Source organism: Sciurus carolinensis, chromosome 8 (genome assembly GCF_902686445.1).
Source record: "Sciurus carolinensis chromosome 8, mSciCar1.2, whole genome shotgun sequence".
Classification (NCBI taxonomy): domain Eukaryota; kingdom Metazoa; phylum Chordata; class Mammalia; order Rodentia; family Sciuridae; genus Sciurus; species Sciurus carolinensis.
In genome coordinates, this window is record NC_062220.1 from 108,225,783 (window position 1) to 108,251,863 (window position 26,081).

Below are 26,081 nucleotides of genomic sequence, written 5' to 3' on the forward strand. Positions count from 1 at the left end.
AGATAATGATCAACTCCCTCAAACTATGCCATGTAAGGGGAGAGCAGGAAGGGAACTCAGGTTTGGGGACAGAGAGAGAATTGATGTGGAAGCTAGCATCCTCCACCCTGTAGATATTTGGCCTCTCTAGGTAAGTCAACAGAAGTCTGTAGACCTCAGTGTCATCATAGGCAAATCTGGATATTAATAAAACTGATGATAATCCCTATTTCAAAAGGTTTGCTGGGAAGTGAGTGAGACGGGATATAAAAAGTCCAAAGTCCTATCACAAAACATATGCCAAGTTCCCCTCTCCATCCCCAAGGAGACCGTCTTCTACCCTTTCACAGCCTAATATGGGCTAGAGATGGAAGGAGAATCCAGTGGAGAAAATGGAGGGTCTTCACTGTTCTTTTTTAATCAGAGGTGTACATGCTCTTCCATGCTTGAATAGCAGTTATAAATGGCAACAGCCTGGCTATTCATAGGGCCACTCCAGCTTCAACAGACAGTAAGGGAGGTAGAGCCAGCTGGCCTCCATTGCAGGAAGCCAGCTGCCAGGCTGTGTGCTTCTAATAGTGTCACCAAATGGAATAACACTAGCAAGAGAAGATGGAGGAGTATGGGAGTGTACGTATACCCACATATAGAAAACGAACAAAAGTGTACATGTGAACAAGCAGTACAGAGAATACACACCTACCACAAGGCCTTAATTTTTCTGCCACTAAAGTTACAAAATGTTTCTCTACCCAAATTTTTTTCTCCCTAGTTATGAGTTGTTTTAGTCAGTTTTTTCAGTGCTGTGACTAAAAAGACCCAAAGAGAACAACAACAGAGGAGGAAAAGTTTCTTTGAGAGCTCACGGTTTTCAGAGGTCTTAGTCCACAGAAGGCCAGGTCCTTTCCTCGGGGCTCGAAGTGAAGCAGAACCTTGTGGCAGAAGAGTATGGCAGAGGGAAGCCGCTCACAAGATCATCAGGAAACAAAGAGAGAGATCTCCACTTGCCAGATACAAATATATACCCCAAAGCCACGCCTCCAATCCCCACCTCCTCCAGCCACACCCTACACCACTTCAGTTACCACTCAGTTAATCCCTATCAGGAGACTAATTCACTGATTGGGTTAAGACTCTCACAACCCAATCATTTCTCCTCTGAACCTTCTTGCACTGTCTCACACATCTCACATTCAAACCATAACACGAGTCTTATTCATTATCAGTGGGTCTCAGGAGAGTATTTTCCATGTAAGCATATCTCAATCAGGGGTTAAAATTAAAACTGCTTTAAGCACCTCTTCCAAGGTCTCTGTCTAGAATGTGGTCCAGGCTAATGAGTCTCTGGATCTACATGACACATCTGTCTGACACACACATCTGTTAACCTTGCCTTGGCACCAGTTCCTGGAGGGATGTGTGAGGAGCGATAACAGTTATCAAGAGTTTCAACTGACCCTATTCCAGTTGCTCAAATTGGAACCCATGAGAACAAAACCCTCCTCCAAACTGCTCAAGATGGGAACCAAATGGGACCAAATGGGAACAGAGCTGACCCGGTCTTGATTCCCAGGGTGTTGACTGTTCTGCCACTCTGGGGATCCTAGAAAAGGAGTAAGACTAAGAGCTCTGTCCAAATGATTCCAGCCCAGGAGACTAAGTGCTGGGATATGAGACAGAATATGGGTGACCAGGACAAGGGTGAATTAACACAGAGAGGGGCATTGAGAGCAGCAGCTAGTTAGGGAATAGGAAAAGGAATCTGAGTTGACACACCTCTCTTCTGAAATGGTGGCATGACCCTACTCCTGAGAATCAGGTTAGTAAATGCCAATCAATGTGCCTTCAGTTACTAACCCAGGCTGGAAATCACAGTCAGGTCAAAACTCTTCCTTATCCATGTTCCAGTTGGTCACCAAATCCTCATGATTTTACTTTCTAAATTTACTACACTCATGCTCCTTTCTCACGAACATCACAGAACTCTGGGTTCAGGTTGTGCTGTCTTATCCTGAACGCCATTGACTGAGGCAGCCAAGAAGTGACTACTCTGCTGGAACCCCACTCCCAGGAAAGCTAGATAGCATGGAGCCAGGAGACCAACACAAGCTTCAACTTAGATCCTCATTCTATACCCCATATCTCAGTCTTTGAAGACCAGACATTAAAAATCACTCCAAATCAACTTGCATATTAAGAAGAGGATTTCAAAAACATAAAGATCTGGTTCACGAGAAACTCAACATACACATTTGATCATCATGAAATTCTAACCATCAAAACCCTAGAAGTACAAATTGCTGTTCACAGGACTCAGGGATGACAGCTTCACTAAGGAATGAAAAGGGACCCACAATTATAGAATAAATTCTTCACCAAGGATGACACAGCCATGGGGGACCCAAACAGAGCTCCACAGATTTGGAGTGTCTGACCTCTGGGTCACTTGGGCAGAGAATGTAGATGATCCCTGACATGATTGTTTGACTTAACATTTTTCAAAAATACAAGGGTTCAGGAGCAATGCACATCTGATAGAATCCATACTCTGAATTTTGACTTGGACCTTTTCCCAGCTAATGATAAACACGGTACAACTCTCTCTCCTGATGCAGGGTAATGGCAGCAAGCTGCAGCCCTGAATCACAAGGGGAAACAACTGATACTCTGTGGCATATTGTGTTGTGAATCTAGAATGGTCAATAAATTAGAAGAGTAAATGAGTGTTCAGCTTATGGTAATAACAAGGATATAACCCCAGTGCAAATCGAAGGGCATCTATATAGTTGGTCTGCAGAAAGACTCAACCATTCAACAAATATTTGCAAGTACCTGTTAGTCTATGCCTGGCACATTAGTGATTAAAGCAAACATCCTGCCCTCATGGAGTGTACATTTTAGCTGGAGAAAACAGATAGTGGGCAATAAACATACTATGCAAATTACTTATTTATAAATTTAAGAGATTGTTGCGAAGGAATAAAAGAAAGTTGGAGAGAGGAACAAGGCAGGAGGCTGCAATTTAAAGTGAACAGAAGGGGAAGCCTTCCTGAAGGTGGGAAGGAGGGAGGCCCTTACAGTCAGGGGCCTCCAAGGGCCAGGTGTGCTACAGCCATTGTAAGAGACCTCTGGGGCTTCATAGTAATCTTAATCATCCTGTTATGTAAATGTCACTTTACCCATGAAAAAAATGTCCCTACTAGCTCCTTAGATTTCCATCACACTTTGGAACTTGCCACCAATAATGAAAAGTTTCTATTTTCTTGTGAATTTGTTCTCCCTCTCTCCCTCTCTCTCTCTCTCCCTCTCTAAATACACACACACACACACACACACACACACATACACACACACATAAACACACACGCACATGCATTCATTTATCTGTCTCTATGTATATATTTACTTATTGGTACTGGGGTGTAACCCAGGGACACTTTACCATCAGTTATATCCCCAGTCCCACTTTATTTTTTATTTTGAGACAGTATCTTGCTAAGTCGCTGAGGTCTGCATGGAGCTTGCCATTCTCCTGCCTTAGCCTCCTGAGTTTCTGGGATTAGGTGCACCACCAAGCCTGGCTCCTCTTATATATATATTTTAAGCACGCCTACCAAGTGGTCAAATCCCAGTTCCAGTATCTTAAGCAGATCCTCATGCACCTAGAAATAGCTGATGGGGACTCATCCTTCTCCTTTCAGCACCCCAGCTGCCTGAGGCAGAACTGACAACTGTCCCAGGAAGTTAATGCCTCCCCAGGAGCCCAGAGAACCCAAGAGCACAGCTGCAGGCAGAAGTTCATCTTCAGAAACAGAAATGTGGGGCTTCCCACCACTTTTCCAGAAACACAAGGAAACACAGCTGAGTCACAGAAAATTCAGTAACAGGAAAAACTGAACATAATAAGCTAAAAATTTACCTTTTTCTTAGACAATTACAGATAAATCTCACAGAAATTTAAAATAATGTCAATCTTCCTATCATAGTAACTTCAACTATTTCTCGTTTCTCCTTAGTTAACAAAATTTGAAAAAGAAGGAGCAGGAAAGAGCAGGCATGGGAGGAGAGGAGGAAGAGAAGCCCCTAAGAAGTAACTACCTTCTCAGGATCAGGATCAGCCTCAGACATACGTGAATATTTAATACGTTTCGGGAAAAGTGACACAGTGAGTTGCTTACTGTGTGACAAAGATATGATCGTGAAGCATAAGTGGCCCTCTTTTTGCTGAGATTCAGGGGATTATAACTGGAGGCAGCAAGAGCAGGTGAGGCAGCCCAGACACCGCATGTGCCATGTGAAATACAGAAGAGAAGACACAGCACACCCCAGACACGGAGGCCAGGGAAAAAAAGGCATTACTTGCCTAGGAAGAAAAAAAGTAATGACAATAAAAGAATTTGTTCATGCCATTATAACACCCAGTACGAGTTAAATATAGTACAAGAACGTAAAAATAAAATTTAAAGTTAATACGTTAAAGACCAAACACTTACATAGGAACTTAAATAAAGAAACTCATGTTTAAATTATTCTGTATGTTTTAATAAAAGGAGTAAATTTTAAGGTTCCTCTGTCCCCCTTCCAATGCATAATTTTTAAAGAAACAGCTGCAATTGCCTAAATTTCCATCAATCAGTATAATTACTGCTTATTTAAAACATATCATTTTTCTCTGTGGCTATCCAAAGAGCTTACAGTAAGTATTCAATAGTTTTTCTCTTCTGCAACTGAGTGAACACAGAAGTTTTACAGCATCTAAATTCAGCAAGTAAAATTGTCATAATAAACAGCCTCTTCATCCAGGTGCCAAAAAGGAAAGAAATATCCTGCTTCACTGAAGTTTCATAAACACCATGAATACCATGGGTATTATTTGCTACATTTAAGTAATTATTACACGGTAAAAGTACCCAGCCATGAATATATTCTAAACTTTCTTGGAAATGGTTATGGGCCTGTGTGTTGAGCAGGCTTCACCCTCACACAAAGTCAACGCCTGACTTCCTGAGCAAGTATAAGCCATGTTGAGTCACCCATAAGGCAATGCATATCTTCTGCGCTACTTCACCCTCAAAAGAGTACCCTGGGAAGACACAAGTGGAATCAAACTCTCCAGGTAGTACCAGAGCCTCAGGCCCACCGCTGCAAGGGTTACACTGGAGAAAGCACACAATCCAGTAGGTCTCAGGAGCAACCAGTGGCAAAATGTGTACTGGAACCCAAAGAGGTGTCAAAGTGGTTGGGGGCACTGGGCATGACCACAGAACACAGGTGAGACTGGGTCCGCAGGGCCATGTCAACCCCCTGAGCAGACTGCCTACCTCTTCTACAAGGAAGAAACATTCAACCTGAGACTGGGGAAAGCAAGGAGGAAAATCATCTGAAGACAAGGGCATTCATGTCCAAGGTGAGGCCAGTCAAGACCTGCAGGAGGTGTGAAGAGCAGCAGCTAGAATGTGGCCAGGTGAAAGGAGCTGAGGGAAGTGACAGAGGCGGGCAGTAGCTGGACCAAGCAGGACAGCATGAGCCAAAGGGATGACTCAAGGGTGGCCAGACATTCAATGGACAATAGCAGGCACAGTGCTTGCACTGGGCAAGGGACTGACACATTCACCTAAATGCACGTTGAGGGACAGCCAGTACTTACAAGGGGAGGAATGCAAAGCCAGGAGACCCTACATGGTACAGCTCATAAGGAAGACAAGTGAAGGGCCCAGATCTCACCCAACCCACTGCCACTTTCCCACTGGGATGACCCAAGTCCCCAACCTACCAACCTTTATCTTTCAACCCCTGCAGCATTAAGCCTCGGGGTTCTGACCAGAGCAGGGTACAGTCCCACACAGGGCCATCAATGCCCCAGTGATCCACCAGGAAAGGGTCAAGCAAGGTGGTGAACAGAATTTGCTGTCCTCATGTAGGACATCTGAGATGACCAGGAGGAAGGAGAACAGATGACAGCATGAAGAAAAACCCAGGTGGAGGCAGCAGCAGGACTCTACAAGAGGGATGGGTCAACTCAGTGGAGATAATGGAGACCAGGGAAAACACAGAGGAAAAGGGCTGTGCAAAGCAGCAGGAGAAGAAATGTGGAGAGGGGCTGGAAGGAGGCCAGAGCACAGTGGTCAGCACTGCTGTGGCGAGGGAAAGTCTAGGCTGGTGGTGGGCAGGAACAGAACACGGATGCAGGGTAAGAAGGCTTTCCCAGGCCCTCCTGTTCATATTCCCCAACCCTTGAGGGCAGCTCCACCATATACCTAAGGCCAGATTGTCCACAGGGGCCCCAGTTCTCCCTGCTGCCCAAGGATGTTCCTTCACCAGGTGAACCCACCTACTACCCAGTCACACTATGGCCCCTCTCCCCTGCCCACTCTCATGCCCACTCAGGACACCCGAGGAATGGACCACATACTTATGGCCATGACTGCAGGTTTCCAGTAAGGGTCTGTCCAAGATCTGGAACAGCTCCCTAAGAGGAAAATAGGAAGAGTCCCTAAAAGCCTCCAAAGCAACTTGCCTAGTGCTTTAGGAGGTACACTGCACTATGACAGTGACACCAGACAACACATGCAGATTTGCTCAGGGCACCTGCAACCCTACGTGTCAGCCCAAACATGGGGAATTTCACTTGCTCTAAGAATTCAAAGGCAAATAAAGCATGTTTCCATCTGCAAGAACAAAGCAGACAGATTGTACAAGGATCAATAGCATCAAAGGTTCATGATGGAAGACAATAATCATTTCTACATTGTCCAAAGAACAACAAAATATTAAACTGTAATTTAGTCTCATCTTAAAACTAAGCTGGATTTCAGATGGTCTGAAAATGCAGTAAGACCTCCTATCTACCAATGCATTTCTTGTGGTCAACTGTGATCCAAAACTATTAAATAAAGTTCCAGAAATAAACAATTTATAGTTTTTAAATGAGCACTATTCTGAGTAGCATGATGAAATCTCACTGCACCATTGAGTCTGAATATGAATCTTCCCTTTGTTCAGTGTATCCTCATTGTATAAGCTACCTACCTGTTAGGATACTTAGTAGCTTTCTTCATCAGATTGACTGCTGTAGTATCACAGTACTTGTGTTCAAGTAATACTCATTTTATTTAAAAATGGTCCCAAAGTACAAGAACTGTCATGCTGGGAATTTGGATATGATAAAAAGAGGCCATAGGGTTTTTCCTTTAAGTGAAAAGGTAAAACTTTATCATGTATGCATGAAGAAAAAAAAACACAGTATATAGAAAAGGTTTGTGGCTATCTGTATACAGTTTCAGGCATCTAATGCAGGATCGTGGAACATTTCTCCACAGATAAGGAGAGACTAAGTATGATGAACTCCTTGGACAGACCCTAGTGCCTACTGAACCAGAACTTTGGGGTAGAGAAGGGGAGTACCTACAGGAAACAGTTCCTTGTATTCCAGGAGCAAAGATATGAGCTGGCTCAAGGGTCTCATATTCCATCCCATAGTGTCCCTGGTCAAATGGGAACTCCCAAGGTTCCATTCATTTGTCCCTTGAGTCTCCCATTTCATAAAAGTGAGAGTACAACAGTTGGACTCAGGTACCCAGTGGCAGCAGAAAGATCAGGACCAGGACTGCCTGGCTCCAGGGATGTCTCACTTCCCACCAGTGCTGCACCCTCCATGACAGGCATGGACTCTTGGCAAGGTTGTCGGGACAAGAAAGCTGCTCAAGACAGACAGATAGGAGACAAGTCTCTCTGAAAGCCACTATTTACAACTACTCAACCTTCATACCCCAGAACAGGGGCAAGCAGTTGGTCAGAGATTATTGGCAAAAGGACAGTAGGAGTCAGGCTGGGCATCTCAGAAAGTGTGGAGAACATGCTCATGAGGGTAGTGTAGTCCTTTGCCATCCTCCAAGGACCAGAGTTAGTGAATGGGAAATGTCTAGCCTGTCTCAAGAAATCTTAATAGACACACAGGACATGTCAAGGTCAAAACCAACAAGAAATGAATAACTTGAACTTCAGCTCCAAACTCCAGTTGCCATGAAGAGAACAGTCACAAGCATGACCAGCACATTCTGAGCTGGTCCAGACCAGCGCTTCTCATACCACTCATGGGGAAGTAGGAGGTTTTGCTGATGCTCCTGTGACCAGTCTGTCAAACATGTATGTCATGAAGCATGCTATAAATGAATTAAAGCAGTGTCTCCTTATCTGCAGTTTTTCTTTCTTCAGTTCCAGTTAGCCACAGTCAAGATCCAAGAATATTAGATGGAAGTTTCTAGAAATAAACAATTCTTAAGCTTTAAATATCTTTTATTACAATATGTTGTTTTAATTATTCTATTTTATTATTAGATATTGTTGCTAATCTCTACCGTGCCTAGTTTGCAAGTTAAAATAGCTCAAGGGTATGTATGAACAGGAATAAACAACATGTATTAGGTTCAGTACTTCAATGTTTCAGACATCCACTGGTCGTCTTGGAATATATCCCCTGCTAATAAGAGGGGATGACTACACTAGAAAATAAAACAAAAATGATAAGATGCATACCCCATTTTTTAAAATGTATTTTTAGCTGTAGTTGGACACAATACTTTTATTTATTTATGTGGTGCCAAGGACCAAACCCAGCACCTCACATGTGCTAGGCAAGTGCTCTACCACTGAGCTAAAAACCCAGTCCCCCAAATTTTTATTATTAAATTCAACATATCAATTGCTATAAAAGATTATAAACATATTTTCTCAATTTCTTTACTTTTCATGGTCTGGAAATGAACATGGCCAATTCAAGTCACCTGGAATATGGCAGTGGTGCTGCATGAAAAGACCCACTCCCTTAGAATAGCTCATTCTGAGATAAAATGATGGGAAGGCTAGGCCCTGAAAGAATGGGATAACTGCCCCCAGCTCAGACACAGTTAGATCCACCTCAGTTGTTGATGAATTATAAGCCCTGAAAGAGGGATAGGCATAACGGAGAGAGATCATCACAACAATCACAATGAAGGAAGGATACCTTAAGAAGTTGAGGAGAGACCCCCAATAATGCCAAAAACTGACAAAAACAAATAAAAGAAGCTGAGGAGCTAGGTGTGCAATGATATGTGCCACAAAACTTCAAACATGACAAGAGAGAATTGACACTGTTACTGAAAAGGCCTGACTAGACCAAGAACAAATGTTACAGGGAAGCCCACTTTTCTGAGCACTAAGAAGCAAGCTATCTCTGGAAGAAATGAGCTCTTCTCATGTTTAGTACTCAATGATATAAAATGACCCCATGCAAGGAAAATAGTTGAATCAAGGAACCGGGTTGTGGCCAGGTGCAACACCATCCATGCCTTTCCAACTCCAAGATCCTGTTAACACCTCTGTATGTAGTAGGGAAGCAGTTGTGCAAGAGACTACACCTTTCAAGAAGTCATGCTTATATCTCTTGCCCACCTTCTGCCTGTCTCTCAGGGCTTGGTCCTGCCTGCCAGCAGGCGAGTTTTGGTTTTTGTAGGTGCATGTGAACTTTAAGACCATACAATTGAAGAGGAAACCTTCTGGTCTCATGAGCACAAAGAAAAAAAGGGACTTGATGAGAGGATCCCCAATGACCCATGGGCAAATGGGAAAGGAAAAGGTGATTATCAACCTTCACAGGATGGAAAATTAAAAGAACATGGATTCCTCACAGTGGGGATTTAATCCCCCTGATGAGTAGGAGGAAAACGGAAGTGGGATATAGGTGTCCAGAATTAGATTTATGTGTCTCTCTTGAAGGTAAGACAAATTCACAGACAATAATCTCTGTTCCTTCATTATCTATGAATTTTTACTAAAGAGAAATGACTTCCACCTCTCCATCAGTCAGCCTGCACACACCTGTCCATCCACACATGCAGTGCCATGGAGACATGGACTGTACAGTGGTCAGGGCATTGCTTCCAACAGGACCCCCTGGCCTAACCCCTACTCTATCACATAGAAGCTGTGTGACCTTCGGCTGGGAACCAACTCTGCAAGACTTGGTTTCCTAGGGAAAAAAATAGATAAAATAACACATGCCAAGTACTGCCAAGGTGTTAGGCACAAAATAGTACATAGCAAGTGTGCGGTAAATAGCAGTTTGTATTCAGAAGTCATCTAAGGATTCAGGCTCACACATAAGGGGATGTCACTACTATAGAAGATGAAATTTAAGCATTAAAAAGAAAAGCGTACAGAATTTTGCAAATCTCTCTCTCTCTCTCTCTATATATATATATATGTGTGTGTGTATATATATATATATATACACATACATACATATGTACACACACATATATAAGAAAAATTTATATTTATGTATTTTTATTTATTTACTTGTTATAGTTTATTTGTTCTAAGGCATGCCTCCCATCATAATAATTTTGAAACGCAACACCTTATGGTCAGTACACATTTAGAAATTGATTATACGTAATTATCTTTTTCTTATTTCAGCTGAAAAGCTATCATTAAAACTGACATGTCATTTTGGGAACAAAGAAATTCAATAAGGGCAAAATTACAGGATCCAAATTAAATGCTGTATTACATACAGTAGCTCTGAAGAGAATGAGACCTTCTTCATCTGCTCAGTCTCAACAACATTAAACACATGCACCCCTCAGACACAGTCTCCCTCTGTTACTCAGGAGGTGAAATGGCCTTTTTTTGCCTTGGTTCTTTCATCTGTAAGGGAAAGAACCTGAAGGTCCCCACCTCAGATGGTTGGTAAAGGTTAAGTGGAAAAATCCAAGTCAAGCCCTTGGCAAAAGGGTCAGCATACAGTAAGTGTCTCCGTTTTCTCATTTCTAAGATGGTTATCATGAAGCTATGCACCTCACAGGGATGGTGGAGACTTAAAGACAAAATGTATATACAGAAAGCTCTTTATCTTTTCCCCATGCTGCCTCAGCCCCCAATGAGTGGACAGCTTGTGGGCTGTTGAATATGGAATGACACGAGATGGACAATTAATCCCACTCCCCGTTACTTGACCTCACAAAGCACACCACTGACGACATCCCAGGCTATGCTGACCTGGATAGTTTTTGCACCTGTCTACCTCCTGCTGGGGCTGGAAGTCCGGTGGAGGTACATGTGGATCCTGTTCATTCTGTACCCCAATATCCAGCTACAATCTGCCTACCAGCTGCATCCACAAAATAGTGAGGGAATGAACGATTAAGCCAAAGTCAGTCAGAACATTTAACAAAGGGAAGTTTCAACTGACTACTTAAGTTACCAAAAGTATAAAAAGCATGCAATATTTTTTTCACAAGCATGGATTCCAATACATGAAACATCTACAAGTGACTTGCCAAATCAGTAAGAAGTGTTTCCCCAAACCAAATAACATCTATTTTTTAAGTGACTATTCCACTATTATCTCAAAGACTTGGAAAGATCATATCTCAACTGTTATACTATAAAAACACTTAAAAATACTATATTCTTAAAAAACAATTCTTCGTTCTTTAAAAAAAATTCACATAGCCAGTTCATGTTCTGAAACTGATCAACATAAAGGTTCTTTTAATGAGGGTCTTTTATGTGCTAAGCATAATGCCAAGGGCTTTTTGTAAGTGATTTCTAATTCTGTTTACAGTGTTACAATGACACTGTAAACAGAGAACCATACAGAGAATGCAAAAAAAGTACCTACAGTCACGAAGCTGAATAGTAATGTCAACACATTTATAAATTGCCTGTTTCACCTCAGAAAGCATTTCTATAATATGGCTGCTCTTACTAAATTCAGAATCATAGTCCTATCTAATTTGTAAAATTGCGTTAGGTAAGTGTTCTATCAGTTGGAAGAGTCAAATAAATAAAAAATAAAAAATGCTTTCAATGATCTTTGCATCCCCCCACCTCAACTATAAGAGCAGAAGTTATTATAAACAAAGTTCTTGAAATAGATGTAGTCTGACAAAATGTTCTTTTGTTAAAGTATGAATAAGGAACATTAAGAAGGGAAAAGTTACAGAATCACTCTCTGGCTAATAATTATGATACTATGAACAACAGAGACAGATTCTGGGAAATGAATTTGTTTCTAGGGACTGATCCCAAATCAAGATGGTAAGGGTTAATGTCATCTTTCAACTCTTCCAGACATTGCCAGAAAGATTAAGGAACTTGGTGCCCCTAACAGAAAATCCAGAGCTATATGTGATCAGCAAACAAAGTCCCACATGGGGACTGTCTCACATGCAGAAAATGGGGAGTAAACCAGCTGACACAAGAGGCCCACTTTGGCTCTGTCCAAACAAAGGACTCATTCCAAATGGTGTTCTAGAACAGAAGTCAGCCTTTTCTGTAAAGGACCAAAAATTATTCAACTCTGAAAAGAGAGCCAGAAAGCAGTCAGGAAAATCAGTGAATGAACATGTCAGTGTTTCAATAAAACTTTATGTTCAAAAGTAGGCAGTGGGCTGAGATTGGGCCATGGGTTGAAGTTTATGTTAATTCCTATGCTGGGAGAGAATATTCAAAGGCACAACATTGAGATGGAACCAAAATAAGCACCTTTTGGTAACCTGGGGGCAGCAGGGAATTCAAGAGCACTGATACTGTTGTCCAAGTCTCCACCAGCAAGCTACCGCTCTGGAGAGGAGAGCAGGGAATAATAAAGCAGTTCATTTCTAATACATACAGGTACGTTTTTAATTTAGGAATCAAGAAAAAAATGAAAATTAAAATACTGCTTATGGAAATTCAGTAATAAAGAAAGTTTAATAATATACAATTTAAATTCAAATGTTTCATTTCTAAAGCACAGTTTGCTACTGTGTGCAGGTAGGTGTACACAGCACATTTTACTGTCTGTTCTGGGTTTTTCTGAAGGATGATATATGTTGCTTTCATTTAACATAACTCCTGTCATTGGTGCATATTCCCCTCTTCAAAACCCTGGAGGGTAGATATGATTAAGGATTAAGAATATTTTGGATGCAAGAGAAATGCAGGGTCACAATGATGAACATAGACACAATGGGGTAAATGGTGACCCCCATAAATCCCATCATGTGGCTAAGGCAGAATGCATGGAAGGCAGACTTCTGGACAGGTCAGTCCAATTCTGCCATGAGGATCTGAGATTCTACAAATGCCAACAATGAGCTATAGACCTATATGAAAAGAACTCCCCAGAGCCCTCTCATTCCTAGCTGAATAAACCCTAATCTCTCCCCTGGTCTGTCAGCTCTGTGATCAAGCCCTGGGTCTTCAGCATCTCTCACCTGCTCCAGTCATTCAGCCTGAACTGCCTGGGGGTCACCTTCCCAGTTCCCATCTGCCTATGCACTCAGCACATCCTCTTCCTTGACCTCCCTCACCTGCCAGCCAAGGCAGCCACCTCTCTCTCTTATTGTCCTATTTTATTTGCTTCAGAATTATTATTATTATTATTATCATTCAATGTCTACCTACCCTACCAGGATCCATGAACCTCATGGATGTGTCTGCCAAGCTCCAAAATGGCTCCCTGGTCCCAAAATTGTGCCTAATATCTGGCTGGTGCTTGGTCTATGTCTCAGGAATTAAAATTTAAAAAGCATGACCCTTGACAAGCTCCTGAAATGCAATGAACCCAAAGCTAGGTAATTTCCATGCATTTCCTCTGCTCCCCACAATACCCAGGACAGCATCAATTCTTGCTTACCAACAGGCAAGCTGAGATACTGGAAAGGGGCATGATTTCTCCAACATAAAAGAACTGTAAAGTATCACTATTTAAAGGAACAGTCTAGGTTTTGTAAGTGAAGCCAGTTACTCTATACCTGCCAGACCCCTGCCTCGCCACTCCAACCCACTACCTCCATCCTAAAGCAGAAAGCAAGATAATTAGTTGTACAAAATAAATTTTGATACTTCTGCATATATTTAAAAAGTCTGTATTATCAGTGACTCACTGACTAAATCATATATCCGATCCAAGCCACAGCTAGTAGTGAACACAGCTAGAATTAGAAAATTATTTGTATGTTGAAGATTTTAAGAAGAAATTTTTCTCTATAAAACCCTGGAGAATTCTCTAATTGCTGTAATTGCAGATTGCTCAAGACTGGAACCCACTGTAAATCATCCCGTCTTCTGAGAAATTCTGGAACTGTCATCTAATTTTCCAGGAACACAGAATAAATGCTGCCAAGTCTTGCTGTTGGATTTTTACAAGAGTAAGACAGTGCCTTCAAAAAGCCACTGAAAAGCACTGAGCATTTCCTCAAAGGATGACAGAGGAGTCTGGGGAATGCCCACTGGTGCTTCAGTCAGTGTCCTGGCTCCTGGGGAGCAGTCTTAGACGCAGAGGCAGGGATGACAAATGCCCAACAAGTCTATGAAGTAAGGTCCTGTCTTGAGTTTGTGCTTCTGCTGGTTCTGTATATACCAGCAGGAAGTGGAAATACCAGTGGGAGGTAAAAGAGAAGTCAGAGCAGCTCAGCGCCATGACCCTTCCCTATGCCATGACTTAGCCCTTCCAGTCTATCCTGTACACAGGTGATGATGACCCAGTTTCTCTAAATTAACTTTCAGACAGACTTCCTCTTGGGATGCTACCCTCTGAATTCAATGATCCCTTTCTCTTGAGACTGAAGGTGTGAAAGGCAGGGCAGGCTGGGGTGAGGAGTGCAGCCTGGGCTCAGAAGGGCCAAAGCTTCATGGCCACATGAGATTCTGCCGTGACCGGTGGATACAGCACAGACCTTAAATCCACCAAGGAAAGAACAAGGAAACAATTATCTGCCTTTCCTAGAGTCACAGTGTAAAGAGATGCAGAGGTCACTGCCCAACTTCAAGTTTGCTACGGATTTTTGTCTCCTCCAGTTTGTAACCAATTTTGGCTTTGTGTCAAATTCGATGGTTAGAATCAATGGTATTCCTAATCTTCGGACTTTCTCTGAAGGTTTGCTCCATTTGGAGACCAAAAAGAATGAAAGAGATTTCTCTTTGCAGCCAAAACACTGTAGGCAAATTCTCATCTTTATAACTAAAAAAGAGACTTCACAGACTAAGGAAGAAAAAACACAAATTCAAAAATCTGATCAAGGCTAGAACATATGGAAGGACTTCAAAACTTAGAACTCTTCCAGCTGGAGGGATGGAGTCCTGGAGAGAAACAACCCAAGTACTGATAGAAGTATTGATAAGGATAAACTGAGATTTCACTCATCAAATATCAGAAGATAAGGATCATCCCTTAAAAATATATCCTTCTATACCTCAAAGTAAAAGTTCAAAATCAAATTTCTTCCAGAAGGCGAAGAAACCTGCAGATGAAATTTTTCCAGCAGTCCATGAAGAAGAGCTAAAGAAACTAAAGTAACACAAATGAACTTGTTCTCCCAGAAAACTTCATCTGAGGTTATCAGGGAAAGGCGGTGGCAGACTGTGGAAAGGACCCTTTCTGTTACCAGCAGGTGACAGTCAGGTCAAGAAGTTGCCTATAAAGAAACCAGCTGTTCCCTTTCCATTCCCACTCCCTCACCTGCAGCTGATACCCGTCCTGGGCATCATGCTCATACACACCACCATTCCAAGCTCCCATGTGGACCTTAAGAAGCCAGGAGGTGAAAACTCCAGCTTCCTCCCAAATACTAATCTCAGATATCAGAAGACAAGTTTGTGCTACAATGAAACTCTTTCAGAAGAAGATGCTGTGGTCAAATGGTAATGACTGTGTTATCTTCTTGCAAAGCAGAGCAAAAGAAGGAAGAAGGATGCAAAATGTGCCAAGTTTTTCTGCATTGTGGGGCCAGTCACAGTCCCTGCTCCAGCATTTCCTTGGTGATGTCCTAGTAAGGGAAATGGTCTGAGGCTGATGACTACCTTTTTTTTCTCTGGTCCTCAACCAGCACCATCTTGCCAGAATGTGATACATATGCTCACCCATACCTGGTAGTATAGATGGTGCAGAGAGGAATCTGGGCAGTCAGATAAAGCCATTGGTTCCTTCTACCTTCTTTAAATTATATTTAGTGCACTGAAGCACTTGGAATAAAGACAAACTGTGAGAAACCACGCCCGAGAAAAAAGTATTGGTTTAAAACTGGCTCAAGTATGACATGTCTGAGTGGGTCACTCTTGGAAGACACTTCTGAGTCTGGTTAAGATGCCTTCTTCCTACAGGAGGAGATGGTTATCAACATATATGGAATCTTGAGAAGATATCTCAGTGGTCACCAGTCTTTGTCAGAGAAGGACAGTCAGAGGGTGAAGGATACATCAAACTCACTAAATTAAACTCACACATTCTCAGCATTTCCCTAGATTACTTCATTCTTTTTCCTCTAGAGCATTTATGAATATCCTGAAGACTTTATCACTTTAGGAAATACTGATTCAGCCAAATTCCAAAGAAGTCCTGAAGGAAGTTGCATGTTGTTGGGGCCAGAGACACTGAGTCTCACCTGTGTGAATGCTGACTACACCAGCCACAGCCAAGAATAAAACATAATTCTCAGTAGACATCAAACCATACTGAATCAACACACTCCCCTGCAGGCCACAGTACCTGCTACTGCATACAATTAGGGATATTAATTCTACCAATAAAAATAGCTAGAAAAATAATAGTAGTAATCAAGATAAGACTCTGGTATGGGCTGAACTGCATCCTCCCAAAACTCATGAACTGTAGCACTAATCCCTAGTAGCTCAGAAAGTGAGTGTGTTTGGAGAGAGTGTCTTTAAACAAGTAATGAAGTTAAAATGAGGTCACTAGGTTGGGCCTAAGCCTACATGAGTTATGTCCTAAAAAGAAGAGACGAAGATAGACACATACAGAAGAAAGACCACATGAAGATGCAGTAAGAAGTTGTCGTTCGCAAGTCAACAAGAGTGGCCCTAGGAGAAACCAGCCCTGTCAACACCTTGATCTTAAAATTCCAGCCTCCAGGATGGTAAGAAAACAAGTTTATTTTGTTTAAGCCAACCAGTCTGTGGAACTTTGTTAAGGCAGCCCTACCAAACTAATACAGACCCCAAACACAAAAACACTGTCACTAAACTATCACTATAGTTAATAGGAACAGAAACATCTTAAATCTTAAAACTCACAACCATGTTTTGTTCAAATGTTTCTCCAGGAACCTCCATGTTACCAGTAAAGGAACAAAAGAATGCCCCCAAAAGAAGCTACTGGGGTGGAAAGGAACATTTTTAAAAGAAAAGAAGGAGGGCGATGGGGAAGCAAAGCAAGGCAATGGAAAAGCAAAGCAATGGAAGAAGCTCATAATATGGCAAATGTCCTTCCATTACTTCACTTCGTGTCTCTAATCTATTGAAACAAGGTTTGTGACTGACATCTACCCTCCAGTCTCTGGCAAGACCATAGCCCCAAAACTTCCAAATTTCTTTGCTCACAGTCACTCTGTCCCTGAGGTAGTTCTAAGCGTCACCTGTCCAGGATCTACCCATCTGGATGAATGTTGCTTTGCAGGCATTTTGTAGACATGGTTAACAGCAACAATCACATGACTTTAAGTAAAGGAGATTATCTTTAATAGAAGGCTCATCAATAAAGGAGATTATCTTTAATAGAAGGCTCATAAGTCTCCAGAAGGCCTTAAAAGCAAAAACAGAGATCTCCTGGAGAAAAAGGAATTCAGCCTCATAACTGTTGCAAACTACTGCCTGAATTTCTAACCTGCCCTTCCGATTTCAGGCTTGCTAATTTCTAAAAATAAATATCTTTATAAATATGGTTCTATTTCATTGTACAACCCATTACCCCAACCTTGGATGTGAACAAGTGCCCCCAAATATAAGATCTTTACTATAAGATCTCAGGACCACATTATGACACTATGTGGGGGGAACCAGCAGTCTCTGCTTCCCATACAGTTGAGAAAAAGACAGGTGGATCTTATCACTCTGCATCTGACTACAGCTCCTACCTTCCCAGTATGTCTTGCCCATCCAAATCTAGCCCCATCTCTGAACACCCCTTCCATTTCCACTAAAACTACCTCACTCTTCTGAGATTCTATTTTTCTTGCCTTTACCACATCCCTGAGGTTATGGGAGAAGAGATTGATAGCCTCCTTGTCACTGCTTGCTACATCAGAAAACAGTTCTTCCTAGTCCCCTAAGAGCAGTCCCTGTTGTCCACCCCACTAGGCTGCCCCATACTCCACACAAATGCCTCCCTGCTGCTGTTATTTCCAGTCTCCCTAGGCTCAATACATACAAACTTATTTGCCCTAATTTGCCTGCCCTCTGGAATGCTTAGATATCTTCAACATATCCAAGAGTTATAGACTTATATGTTTATTTCAGTCCTGTAGTTTCAAACTTAATGTGCATAAGTCTTGAAGCTAACATTTAAAAACACCTTTGAAAGTATCTGCCAAATAAGGTTGCATTTCAGCCAGGAAAAAATGTGTCCCACAATCCCTACTAAGTAGTCTCCTTTGGAACAAGTAAACTATTATAAGATACAGTAAAAATGTAGTAATATCTCTGGTCCTTAATAAAATGTACCAAACCTAAAGATAGCATAATATTCAGTGGTGAAAGATGGAAAGGTTTCCCCTAAGATCAGGAATAAAAGAAGGATACCCACTGTTTATACTTCTATTCAACATGATACTAGGCAAAGCTACTATACAAGAAAAAGAAATTAAAAACACCCAAGTTGGAATGAAAATTATCTCTGTTCACAGATGAAATGAACTTATATACTAAACAAAAAAATTATTAGAACTAATAAATTCAGCAAAAGTACAGGATACAAAAATCAACACACAAAAATCAGTTGCTATAAATTATCCTTAATTTATAAACAAATAATAAACAATAATAAAACAATTTATTTGCTACAGTATCAAAAATAATAAAATATTTAGGAACATATTTAAGAGGTGAAAGACTTGCATACTAATTATAATAAAATGCTGGTACAATATAAAGACATAAATAAATGAAAAGACATCCCATGTTCATAGTTTAGAAAACCTGATGTTGTTAAAGTCATCTACAAAGTTAATGCAATCTCATCAAAACCCCATTGGCATTCTTTGTAGAAATAGAAAAAAAATTCTAAAATATATATAGATTCTCAAGGAACCCAAGATGGTCAAAAAAATAATCTTGAAAACATATAACTAAGTTGAAGGACTCACTTTCTGACTTTAAAACTTACTACAAAGCTCAGCAGTTAAAACAGCATAGTGCTGATATGAGGACAGACAAGTGGAATAAAATAGCCCAGAAATAAATCTTTGCATATAGCAATAAAATTACAGCAGCATGCCAAGACTATTCACTGGGCAAAGGACAGTCTTTTCAATAAATGGTTCTGGTAAAACTGGACATTATCACAAAAAAATGAAAAAATTAATCCTAAACTTACAACATAAACAAATTAACTCAAGGTAGATGAAAGACCTAAATGTAAGAACTAAAACAACAAAATTCAGAAGCAAGCACTGGGAAAAAAAATTTTTTAACTGGATTTGATGATGATTTCTATGATATGATTCCAATGTACATGCAACAAAAGAAAAATCTGATAAATGGCACTTCAACATAAAAAATTTTGTACATCAAAGGAAGTTATCAGGAGACTGAAAGAACAATAGGTAGAAAGAGGGGAGGGAGTGGGGTAGTGTCGGGGAATAATACTGGTCAAATTATATTGTTATATTGCGTGCTTGTATGAATATGTAACAACAAATCTTATTATCATGTAAAACTATTGCACCAATAAAAAATGTGCAAAGAACAAAAAGATTTAAAAGATAATCCACAGAATGGGACAAAATACTGGCAAATCCTTTCTCTGATAAGGGATTAATATCTAGAATATATAAAGAACTCATCTGACTCAACAACAAAAAACACAAATAAACCAATTTAAAAAAATGCAAAAAGCTTGAATAGATATTTCTCCAGTGAAGATAAACAAATGACCAATAAGCACATGAAAAGATGCTCAAAGGCACTGGTCATTAGAAAAATGCAAATCAAAACCACAATAAGATACCAATTCACAATCAGGAGGACTAAAATATGTATCTTACACAAATCAACAAGTGTTGACAGAAATCTGGAGAAATTGGAGTCCCTGTAAAACTATACGGCTCGTGTTGAAAACAATACAGCAATTTCTTTGAAAATTAAATAGAATTGACATAGGATCCAACAACTTCACTACTAAAAATAAAACTCAAAAGAACTGAAAGCAGAGACTCAGGCACTTGTTCACCATGTTCACAGTAGCACTATTCACAACAGTCAAAGGCAGAAGCAACCCCACTGCCCACCAATATGTTATTATAGAATATACTTACAATGGGATGATACTCACCCTTAAAAAGTAATGAATTTCTGATACCTTACAACATAGTCGAAATTTTAAGACATTAGGTATGATAAGCAAAATAAACCAGTCACATGACAAATAACATGATCTCATTCATATGAGATAGTTATCATAGGCAAATTTATAGATAAAAAGTAGTAACTTTTGTTTTTAGGAACAAATTTAAAAGGTGGAAGACTTGCACACTAAACATACACACACACTCCTGGGGATTAAACTTAGGGGTGCACTACCCCTGAGTTACATCTCCTCAAGGGATTTGGGGGAAGAGGAAATTGTTAATGAGTATAGTTTCTCTTTAGGATGATGAAAAAGTTCTAGAAATGGAAACAATAGTTATATGACACTGAGAACACACTAATTTCACTGAATCCTACACACAAAAGTAGTATAAACAACAACTTTTGTTTTATACAGTTTACCCTAACAAAAAAAAATTGGAAATTTGGTGAGCTATTTTTAATAAAAAATAATTTTCACTAAATTTCCAATACAGTCATGAAATGTATAAGATGTCTTAGGAAACCAAAGCTTGGAAACATAAAATACTGATTCTAAACAGCACTTCTATACAAATTCAAACTTTTTAAAAAAATAATACCATCATGTTTTCTGATGATATCTGTCACTTGGAATTTGTTTACAGTTTTCAATGCTTTCCCCTTCTGTAATTCTATGTACACCAGGTTAGATGCAACCCATCTATGAAATTATTTTGCCACCCATACCTGTCAAAGACGAAAAGTTCTGTCATTATCAGTGCTCTTAGGAAGACTGGAGAACCTACACAGATTGAACATTCCATATTTGAAAGTATGAAATTTGAAATGGTCTGAAATTCAAACTTTTTTGGATTGCTGATACATGCTCAAAGAATTCTGAATTTTGGAGCATTTTAGGTTTTGGATTTTTAGATTAGGGGTAATTCAGCCTAGAAAGTCTATAGAAATATTCCAAAATCCGAAAAACTTCTGTTTCCAAACATTTGGATAACCTGTACCAAACCAGATCAAAACTCTCACTTCTAAGTGCCCTAACATTATATATACCTGATGATATATTGTGCTACTTTTCCACCCCCAGCCCGCCCATACACACACTACTGGGGATTAAACTCAGGGGTGCACTACCACTGAGTTATATCTCCAGACTTTTTTACTTTTTGAGACCAAAAATTTAAAAAATTGTTGCTAAGTTGCCCAGGCTGGTCTCAAACTTGTGATCCTCTGGCCATAGCCTCCAGAGTCACTGAGATTACAAGCATGCACCACCGCATCCAACTACTGTACTATCTTAAAAAGTTCAAGTTCTAAATCATCAGCTGAGTTATCAAAATTATGTACGCCACATTCGTAGATATTAAAGAACAGTTTTATAAGGCAGTAAATACATAGCAGCTTTATATCCATAACAAAAAGCTTTATCATTAACAGTTGTAGAATGACTGCAACAGTGTGCCAGTAACCTTTTTGTCTTCCTTTGATTAAAGGATCTTACTGACAAGTTTGTCTTGCTGTGTTAGTTTCACATGTCCTTTTACTATTGAAGGTTAAGCCCTCCTGTGCAAGACTACCATTATAAATAATGTATAGAAGCCTGTTCATCTTAATTGAGTTTTGACCTTATCATTAAAATTTAAATAACCTTCATTATAAAGTTTGTACTTCTTTATTAGACTATAGTTCAAAAAATATTTCAGGCAAAGTCAAAAGTTGGCTAACACTGAAGTCAACATTTTTCTTAACAATGTCAATATTTACACTTTGGGATCCAAAAACCGAATGTGAACATGCCTTTGTTCTTTTGATTCTATGTTTTGTTTTGTTTTCCATTTTAAGGGCAATTTGTGCTAATTAAATTAAAACTCTACAACTGTAATAAATTTGAAAAATATTACACCCAATAACACTTTTTTCTGAAAAGTATGTTGGGTGTTCCAAACAGAACTCTGGAGTCTTTGACAGACTACAGTTGACACTGTTAGGTGCCTGATATCACAACTACTCAAAAATAACATTTATAGTAGATTTGAACTGTAAAATGTCCATCCTCCGATTCAGATAATGGTCAAATTGACATTATCTACTAGAAAAATCAACATGATGCCAACAGATGACCAAATGACACATCCACGACCAAACCAGGCTCACCTTGTTCATCTCCTAGGACAGGGAGCTCATCACCTTTTGTATCCAGTGCATGCAAGGGATCTATGTGATTCACTCTCTTCAAATTTACTGATTAAAAATGCTTTTTGTAACCTAATAACTTGATTTTGAAACATGACCGATGGGTTACAATCCACAATTTGAAAGTAGGGTCAGGTTGGGGCTTGGGTTTGTAGATATGCCAGGGTTACCAATTCTACCTAGAGAATTCCCACCCTCTGTTCCTGCCCAAGTCTCCAAACTGTTGGACCACCTTCCTCACACCCAGGTCACAACTAGCATGGAAGGAGGGTCCACTGCCTCTGTTATTTCGACTCCTCTTTACTCCTTGGTCCTCACTTCTCTCTTCCCTAGTTCAGGATCCAGAGTCAGTTCCAGAATTGTTTCCAGCAAACACTATGGCTCTCATGTCCATCTCATCCTCTAACCTGCTTTTTTAGGAAAAAAACAGCTCAGTTTCCAGAATGTCTGTACCCCAGTAACTAACTGCATGAGACTAGAAAATTCTTTTAAGTGTGCTAAACAGAAGCTTTCTATTTTTCTTTGACCACCGATTCAAAATATATATTCAATACTGCCAGGAAATTCTACTCTATTTCCTTAGGAAATCTCTGTACTTTCCAGAATGGATGGTTCATACTTTCTCCTCTGTCCCCCTCAAATGTGCTGCCTACTCATGGGACATTCAGATGATAGTCACATGCCTGTCTACCTGACCCCTTTAACATGAGCAGTTCTAGCTCATTGCTTATGGCAAAAACCATGCTATGGTTTGGATCTAGAAAATCCCCCAAAGCTCAATGTGGTGGAAGGTTTAGGCCCCACTGGGTACTACTGGGAGGTGGCAGCACCTTTAGAATAGAGAGCCTAGAGGGAGGAAGTGAGTTCACTGGAGGAAGGTCCTTGAAGGGGATATTGGGAGCATAGCCCTTCCTTCCCCTCTCCTTCTTCCTTTCCCCGTCCCCTCCCTCCCTCTCTCTCTCTCTCTCTCTCTCTCTCTCTTTGCTTCACAGTCATCATGAAATAGGCAGCTTTACTCCACCACATACTCCCACTGTGATGTGCTGGCTCACTACAGATTCAAAGCTACAGTGTCAACCAATCAAAGACAGAGACCTGGAGCCCACCATAATCCTTTCTTCTTTCAATGCTGATTATCTCAGGTATTTGCTGAAGTAACAGAATGTTGATCAACCCAAATGAGTTCCTGACAATAATTTCAACTCACTTTTTTTGTTTTTTGTTTTTCTGTTTTTTTTCCTTTTTTGGTACTGAAGATTGAAAGAACTTCATCATCAAACTTTTTTTAGTTTTTGAGACAGGGTCTTGCTAATTTGCCCAGGTTGACCTTGAACATACATAGTATGTTCCTTCTAATAGCACATAGTAATAGGGACTCAAGACTATTTGCTAACTAATAAGACTAAATAGCATAATTGTTGACAGGCAGGTTAAATAATAAAATTGAATATAAAAATTACAATTGAAGGCTGGGTATATAGCTCAGTTGGTAGAGTGCTTGCCGGTCAAGCACAAGGCCCTGGGTACGATCCCCAGCACCAAAAAAAAAAAAATTACAATTGAAAGAGGAAGTTTCAAGTCTTAAAATAAATCTTTTAGGATTTACGGGGGGGGGGGGTGTACTTTCCATAAAAGCTGGAAAATCCTACTCTTTATTAAGAAAAATATAATTGAGCAGTGACAGAGTAAGATAATCACATATAGGACTAACAACAGAATATTTGAGTTCTAAATCCTAATAAAAGGATGAAAGGAACCCAATAATACTTCAAACATCAAAGTGAAAATAGAGAACAGACAAATGAATAAATGTGAAACAGAAACAATTTATGACAAAAGATACGTGACATGTAGCAATAAATGTCAACTGTCCAATTATCTCTGGTTCAGGACACAATTCAAAAATATTCTAACATAAAAAAACACTCAAGGAAAAATTGAAGTAGAAAAGTTTTTAAAAGAGTTAGAAAAAGAAGAAGCAGAGACAGAAAGGGCACAGATATAAAACCCAAGCACAAATGGACACATGAAAGTATCAGTGTCAAAATAAAATTTAAGGCAAAAACAAAAACTAATTCAAATTTTAAAAAAACAATGCATTGATGACAATGTAGTTGATAATAAATAAAAACAGCATCCAGCATTTATCCTCTAAAAAGAAAAGAATCAAAACACATGAACCTAAAATTATAAGAAAGGGTGATATAATTTAACAAAAAGTTTCTATTAAAAATTAAAAAACTAAAGTTGCTAAAGGAGCTGGGCACAGTGACACATGCCTGTCCTTCCAAAGACTCAGAGACTGAGACAGGAGGATATCAAATTCAAGGCCAACAGGGACAACTTAGCAAAACCTCATCTCAAATTGTTAAAAAGGGTTGGGGATGTACCTCAATGGTAGAGCACCTCTGAGTTCAATCCCAAATATCACAATAAAAGAAAAAAAAAAAAAAAAAAAAGACCCTCAAGGATAAACTGAGAAAATACCTGCTGTTGAAAACTTAGGTTCATCACATAGGGTACAGGAAGGAATAAAATTAGGGTAATCAGGGTAAAAAGAATGCATAAGCTATGTGTATTAACATAAAATTAACATATTTATGAAAAACTGGCATTTGGAATATTTGAAAACTCCTATAAGATTATTATTTTAAAAAGACTAAAACACAAAGAACGAATTCAAAGATCTCTGGAGGAAAAGAATGTGGCTCCAGGGCTGGGGTTGTAGCTCAGAGGTAAAAGCGCTTGCCTAGTACATGTGAGGCACTGAGTTCAATTCTCAGCACCACAAAAAAAATAAATAAACAAATAAAATGAAGGTATTGTGCAAAAAAAATAAATAAATAAATGTGGCTCCAAGGAAGAACCTATTATAGGTCACCTCTTCCTGGTCTGGTTGAAACTGCAGATGGAATCTCAGGGGTCTAGGTACTGACATAGGAACTCTATGTCCATTTGGCAAGGGACTCTATGCCATGGACAAATACAACAAAACCAGAAATTAATTACATACATGTTTAAAAGAAAGAAAAACTTAGTCATTTGAAAATTGAAAACAAACTCTGGCCTAAATAACTGAGCCAAGGAGGAAATTAAGATACAATAATAGTCTGTAGACAATTAGGACAATATACACAATCATGTGTCAAGACAAATAAAATGAGGCAAGAGAAATAAGAGGAGGAAAACTAGTATCAAGACACTCGCGTCTTTTATAACAGAAAAGAAATAAATGAGCAACACAAATTCCTCCTTAAGGCAGAAAGAAGAAAATAGTCAAAAACAAATCAGAGAGCAAAACATGACAAAATTTACTAAAATCCAAGAAAGAATTAAAAAAAAGACAAATCTTTTAGAAACATAAGTATGTCAAGTTTTGTCAAAAGAAAAATATTTTAATCAAGAATAATTTGATAGGCATTCATAAAAAAATTTAGAAACTTCAATGAAATCATAATTTTTGTTAAAAATATTTAACAAAATCAGAGTAAAGTAAAAATCCTTAAACTAGATAATACAAGCCAGGTGCAGTGGCTCATACCTATAATTCCAGCTATTCTGGAGGAGGCATCAGAAGTTCAAGG

The 26,081-nt window shown here is 39.7% G+C and overlaps 1 protein-coding gene across 4 annotated transcripts in view; it reads right to left on the bottom strand.

The window, feature by feature from the left end:
• The window catches only part of Grb10 (growth factor receptor bound protein 10), a 198,334-nt gene that overhangs the window by 122,049 nt on the left and 50,204 nt on the right, over positions 1–26,081 (bottom strand). The window contains exon 1 of one of the 4 annotated variants that reach the window (XM_047560079.1): positions 846–864. The exons of the other annotated variants lie outside the window; for them this stretch is intronic. The gene's annotated coding sequence lies outside the window, so the exon portion shown is untranslated. Of the gene's footprint in view, positions 1–845; positions 865–26,081 lie in introns of those variants that run through there. 4 annotated transcript variants of the gene reach the window in all.